This window comes from Sceloporus undulatus, chromosome 1 (assembly GCF_019175285.1).
Source record: "Sceloporus undulatus isolate JIND9_A2432 ecotype Alabama chromosome 1, SceUnd_v1.1, whole genome shotgun sequence".
Lineage (NCBI taxonomy): Eukaryota > Metazoa > Chordata > Lepidosauria > Squamata > Phrynosomatidae > Sceloporus > Sceloporus undulatus.
Window position 1 is genome coordinate 31111990 of NC_056522.1, and position 7093 is coordinate 31119082.

The 7093-nt window shown below is 41.6% G+C and overlaps 1 non-coding gene across 1 annotated transcript; it reads right to left on the reverse strand.

The window, feature by feature from the left end:
* Positions 1 to 1555: 1555 nt before the first annotated feature.
* On the reverse strand, positions 1556 to 1649 carry TRNAI-UAU. Its single transcript has 2 exons — positions 1612 to 1649; positions 1556 to 1591 (listed from the first exon to the last, which is right to left on the reverse strand). It is a non-coding gene; the product is annotated as a tRNA-Ile (tRNA).
* Positions 1650 to 7093: the final 5444 nt, after the last annotated feature.

Here is a 7093-nt window from a genome sequence, read left to right on the forward strand (position 1 = left end):
TTTGTTTATTCTAGGACATGATTAGATGACCATGATTACTTAGAAATTAGTTAGAAATATAGGAAGATAGTTAAGATAGTTAATACATGGATTAAATTGACTCTTAAAATTCTTGATAGCCTGAAATGTGATACATAATATTTTATGCATTTTTATACATAATATTTTAAATATTTTTGTTCATGAAACAAAAGTTTATGCACACTAAACTACCTCCACCATCCATGTGGACAGCTTTTTGTATTTTGGAATATGTTCTATTTCGGAATTCCTGATAAGGGATACTCAAGGTGTAGTATTCAAAGATATAGCCATGTTAGTCTGTAGAATCAGTATGTAGAGAGATCTCGTAGCAAATTTGTGATTAAGGTCCAAAACACACTGTAAATAACCCAGTTTGAAACTGCTTTAACTGCCCTGGCTCAGTGCTAGGGAATTCTGGGAACTGTAGTTTTGTGAGACGTTGAGACTGGTAGGGTTGCCATAATTGTCCACTTTTACTAGGGACAAAATGTGGAACAAATTCGAGACCAAACTGTAGGACAACTGCAGGGCAAAACTCAGCCCAAAATGTAGGACATATAAACAACAATTCTCAGGATTATCTAGCACTGAGCCAGGACAGTTAAAGCAGTCTCAAACTGGATTATTTATACTGGATTATTCATTTGGACCTTAAAATGGATTGTTTCTGCAGTGTGTTTTGGACCTTAACTAAACAAAAAAGGCAGCATGAGCTTTTGTAGACTAAAGTCAACTTCCTCAGATTCATAGTATAGTGGTAGTAGTAGCAAGAGTATCATAGTGTTATGCATCTGAGGAAGTAGATTTAAACCGAAAGCTCATGCTGCCAACTTCTTTCAGTTAGGGACAAAACACACTGCAGGAATAACCCAGTTTGAGACTGCTTTAACTTCCCCGGCTCAATGCTAAGGAATTCTGGGAAGTGTAGTTTTATGAGGCGTTCAGCCTTCCTTGTCAGAGAGCTCAGGGGCCACAATAAACTACAATTCCCAGGATCCCCTAGTACTGAGCCAGGGCAGTTAAAGCGGTTTCAAACAGGATTACTTCTGCAGTGTGTTTTGGACCTCACTGAAACTACAATTCCCAGGATTCCCTAACAGTGAGCCAGGGGGCAGTTAAAGCGGTCTCAAACTGGGTTATTTCTGCAATGCGTTTCAGACCTACAAGATCTCTCAACTTGTAGTATTGTTTTTTAAAAAGAGGATTATTAAAGAATTATTATTAGTAGTATTATCAAGAAAAGAAACTCTAATCCCCTGTGTTTACATATTTGTTATTATTTGCTTGCAACCTCACAGCTTGGGTCATAAAGATTGCATCCACAGTGAAGGCAAAGAGGTTATGTAGTGGGCTCTCGCTTCTTTCCCCATTTTCCTTTTTATATTGTAAGGTCCACAGCCCTGCTGCAACCCCAAAGCGGAGCAACTCTTCCTTCGGAACAATGATGACTCAGCAGGCGTTTCTATTTCTTTCTTTTATTTATTTAGCCTCCAAAGCCTCCCCTCAAAAGCGAGGGGTCCCAAAAGACATGTGCTCCAGGTGAGGCTCGAACTCACAACCTCGGCATCGCTCTGCTGTGTACTGCTGTATAAGTACCGCGCGCTAACCGATTGCGCCACTGGAGCCCTGACACCAACTCCTCCCGAACGCTTTATGAAGGGCTGAGGCGACGCCATTTTGAACCTCCTTTCTCCCTTTAGAAAAAAAATTCCTTTTTCTTCATTTCTGCTGCGAAGTTCATGTTGAAGGGGCTAACATAAATAAATAAAAATACACAGAGGAGGAAGGAGGCCAAAAGAGAACGAGTTTTTATTTCCTTCCCTCGCTTTGGGGTAGGGCCTAGGAGGAGGAATGACGGCGACGCGACGCCATTGTGGGGATGAGATGAGGGAAAAGGCGTCGGCGCTTTTTTACCTCAGAAAACAAGAGAGTCGTTTGTTATTATTAACTGTTTACTCATTTTCCTCTCAGGGGGAAAGCAGGAGAAACAAGTTGGAGATGGAGAGAAAGTGGGGGGGAAAGGACGAAAATAAACGCATATAGCCGTGTTAGTCTGTAGAATCAGTATGTAGGGAGATCTCCAAAACATACTGCGTGATTAATCCAGTTTGAGACCGCTTTAACAGCACTGGCTCAATGCTAGGGAATTCTGGGAACTGTAGTATTGGGAGACATTGAGCTTTCTCTGCCAGAGAGGTCCATAGCCATCACAAACTACATTTCCCAGAATTCCCTAGCACTGAGCCAGGGCAGTTAGAGCAGTCTCAAGCTGGATTATTTCTGCAGTGTGTTTTGGACCTTAAAACCACTTTCAACCGCCGTGGCTCAAGGCTGTGGAATTCTGGGAGCTGTAGTTTGTTGTGGCACCAGAGTGCTTCCTTCAGCTCATTTCTCCTGCTTCTCCCTGAAAGGAAAATTAAGTAAACAGAGCTCTGATACACCTCTGAGAAACCTCAGGAATCCTTTGATCTCACTTGAACACCATTTTTCAGTCCATCCACACTACAGAAATAATCCGGTTTGACACCGCTTTTAACTGCTGTGGCTCCATGCTTTGGAATTCTGGGAAGTATAGTTTTATGAGGCATTTGGCCTTCTCTGTTAGAGAGAGCTCTGGTGTGTCACCACAAACTACACTTCCCAGGGTTCCCTAGCACTGAGACAGAACAGTTAAAGCAGTCTCAAAGTGGATTATTTCTGCTGCGTGTTTTGGACCTATGAATTCACCCACACTGCAGAAATAATCCAGTTTGACACTGCTTTTAACTGCCACGGCTCCATGCTATGGAATTCTGGGAAGTGGAGTTTGTTGCGGTGCCAGAGCTCTCTGACAAAGAAAGCTAAATGTCTCACAAAACTGCAGAATTCCCAGAATTCCCTAGCATGGATCTAGGGCAGTTAAAGTGGTTTGAAACTGGATTGATTCTGCAGTGTGTTTTGGACCTAACAGAAAGAAGTTGGCAGCATGAGATTTCGACTTAAATCTACTTCCTCAGATGCATAAGATACTACTAGGGCAGCAACAAACTACACTTCCCAGAATTCCATAAAATGGAGCCACAGCAGTTAAACGTGGTGTCACACCGGATTATTTCTGCAATGCAGACGTAGCCCTAGAGAATGAAGGGCTGCCTGAGGGAAGGGGGCGAAAAAAGGCTGACTAGAAGCGCCTCACGGGTGGAAAGGCCAAAGCAGTTGCGTTCGTGGAAAGAAGACACTCAGTACCCATGACATCCACATTCACGTCAGTGTAAGTGCAATGGCCTCAGTTGCATCCGCACTGCAGAAATAATCTGGTGTCACAACAAACTCCGATTATGGTGGGATTCAATGATGGCTTTTTCATCCAAGGTCTTACAACTGCCTCTTTTAGAAACTTTGGGACTCTGTCTTGTTGTAGAGAAGCACTCACTACTTCCTTCACCCATTCAGCAGTTCGAAAGCGTGCAAATGCTAGTAGATAAATAGGTACTACTTTGGTAGGAAGGTAACAGAGTACAGTGCAGTGCTGGCTACATGACCACCAGAGCAGTCTTCAGACAATGATGGCTCTTCAGCTTAGTAATGGAAATGAGCACTACCCCCTACAGTCAGCTGTGACTTGAAATTCATGTCAAGGGACTACCTTTACCTTTACCATCTCTGCCATAAATTTACTTGACTCCAGAAGTTTGAACAGCTTTGTAAAAAAAATGACACAAGCTTGGGCCCGAGTTACTTGAGGGGCCGCATCTCCCCCTACGAGCCGCCCCACACACTCAGAACATCCGGGAAGAACTTATTGGAAACTCCATCGTCCAAATACGTCTCCTCTTCCCAAAGGGCCTTTACAATAACAGCCCCGCGGATCTGGAACAGCCTTCCAGAGGAGCTCCATCTCACGACCTCTTTGGAAACATTTAAAAAGAGATTGAAAACCACACTCTTTTGCCAAGTGTCCCCCCCCCCCGAGGAGTGATGTCTACATGACCAATATGCCTGCCAATAATGAGATTCTGTCTTACCCCTGGATGTTGGATGCTGTTGGATTGTTGTATTTTACTGATGTTTGTATAGATGTACCATTTTGTGTTTTTATAGTTTATTGTACTGCATTGTATGTATTGATTTTAGTAGTCTGTAACCCCACTTCGATCCTTGGGAGAGGCGGGGAAACACAAATAAATTTTTATTATATTATTATTCTTCAACCTATGTCTACCAAACTAACAAGCAAAAAATCCCCACAACCATTTCTTTTTTGACTTCAAATCAAGACATGGCTTTTTATTAAAGCCTTTGGATCCGAATTTACATTGAAACCTGCTCATAGTTGCAACTTCTTAAAAAGCCTTTTAAAGCTCTTTTAACTTGTTTGAGAATATGGTTTTATCTTCTTTACGTTATTTATTTTTAATATGGAATCATTTATATTGTTTATAATGTTTTGTCTGTTTGCCATCCTGACATTTCACAGAAGAATGATACAAATATTTTAATTAATAAATAAAAACACGGCATTCCTTAGATTCACTGAGGCAGCACTCACTGTCATTTAATTTCATGGTACTAGTTGTGGGAAGAAATTATCAAGGAAGACCTGTACAAGAAAAGAAGGGGTACAATAACAGGAATGGAAATCTTTGGCCTTCTATACATTGGTCAAATGGCCCATTCTCCTCTCCTTCTGGTATCATCCTGTTCAGACAACACACAGTTCAAACCCTGGATCTGGTACAGACAATCTGGATGACTTCCCACACCAGAACCAGGTCATAAGAAGGTGTTGTGTTAGCTGGCGGGAGTGTGTTGCACTGTTGAACAGCTCTTACTGTCAGGAAGTTCATCCTAATGTTAAGGTGTAATCTTTTTCCCTGTAGCTTGCATCCATTGTTCTAGGTCCTAGTCTCTGGAGCAGCAGAAAACATGCTTGCCCCATTCTCAACATGATGACACCTCTTCAAATATTTAGCTGCAGAGCCAGGATATTCCAGGCTGCCCCTGGAGTATCTTGGCCACTGCAGTGTCTGCCTCTTTCTGGTGAGTGATCAGGGGGAAGATACTTCTCCTCATTTCAGGTCTGCATATTATTAACCAATGTAATTATTTGCAAAGGAACCTTGAACTGCAGAAACAACCCCAGTCGGCCCTGTTGGACACCAGCCAGGATGATAGGGAGAGGACACTCCACTGACCAGATCACTGGAAAAATGCTGCAGTATGCCACTTTTTCCTTCTGTTTTCTGTATGGCTCTTCAGATGTGTGTGCAATGCTATAAGGTACTCAAAATGTCAGGAGAGTGTGTTGCTATTGACTGAATTAATTTCTTCCAGCAATAAAAGACAACTGTAAACAATCTGTTGCTTCCTTCTTCAGGAGCAATAAGTTGTAGCAGGCATGGCAGTGGAGAGAGAGAGAGATTCCAGTTCAAAAGTGTATTTTAATTCAAAAATAATATAAAGGAAACAAATAAAAATGGAGGAAAACAATAAAGAAATTTGTTACGTTTTGGCTTTTGACAGAAAACAGTGGCTTTACAATATGTTTCCCTGCTTATCAGTTATACAAATAAAATCTACTGGTACTTCAGAAATTGTCTACATAATTCTTTATGTTACCCAATCATGTTTAATTTCTTGAGCCATATGAGGAGAAGCTTGGATAAATATCTATCTCCCTTATTTGTATATGATTGGAACAATACTGTATGGTGGGAAAATAAAATATTTTAGATGTATCTTCAGTGTACTTATATATACAGTACTTATATATGTCAAGTGTTCTGCCATGTTTTGTTAGAGTGCTGGGTATCGGGTATTTAACCTTGAAAACTCTGCACTTTTCCAACTTTTGCTTAACATCCTAAAAGCTAATGGGGAAAGTGGTAGCATTGTTTAAATTTACTTTGCTAAGAAGCCCAGTTGGTTGTTCACAGGTTGCAGGTGTAGTGATGGTGGAATCAAAAGAAGAACGGATAGGCACACCCAGCTCAGCAATGTTGCAGCACCTGTTAGTATTACACTAAAATCTTCCATTCAAGATCATAGGTATTAGGCATGTATACCAACAGAGACTGTAAAGCCCCAAACAGGCCAGCTCTGTTGGAGTTGCTTGTCCCACAACCTGCAATCAACTAGCCTTGTCAAAAACCCAGTAGACATTCATGGCTTAGACTGAGCAGGGAGCCAAGACATCAGGTAAGGAAATAGTATCCCAATCTAGTTTGACAGAAATAGGTTTTAAATGGTCAATGATTGCCACAAAGAACTCTGTCTAGTAAGCATTTCCCCAAATACACATACCTACACACACACCAACCACATATGCTTTTACAGTATAGATAAAGAACAGAACTTGGAAATGTTAGTTTGGGATGTTCCAGTTCCTAGAAATCCACAGCCAGTATGGCCACTGACCAGATTGACTTCAGAATTCTGGAGATTGCAGCCCCTGCCCTCAAAACATACTCAACCTCTGAGGAGATGATGTATACGTTCCCACAGTGTAGTCATGTTCATTTGAGTGCAAGAAAAACAAGAAGAATCGTTTGGCGCTGTGAAGATTTAACACTACTATTATGATATTTGCATGTTATACGTATGTCATTATCTTATAACACACAGGGGGACAAAGTGGGTCTTACTAAAGGAGTAGGCCAGTGATGGCGAACCTATGGCATGCATGCCAGAGGTGGCACTCTGAGCCCTCTCTGTGGGCACATGTGCCGTTGCCCCAGCACAGAGTTTGCCAGAGTGTGTTAATAGAAAGCCAGGGGGACATGGCACTTTGCAATAAATAAGTGGGTTTTGGGTTACAGTTTGTGCACTCGGCCTCTAAAAGGTTCACCATCAGTGGAGTAGGCCATGAAAATCATGCGTTATGCTTCCACGTGTGCATTGTTACGTTGGACAAGCTTCTGTGAGAATGAGGTTTCAGACAAGCATTTTCAGGGGTTTTTTTTTCTCACAGGTTGATCATTGTCTAAGCTACTGAGATACCCTTTCTTGAACTAAGTAACCTTTGGAAGATCAAATGTAGCAAGATTATTTGGCCTTCTACCAAAGAAGGGTACAGTGTTATAAACCAATC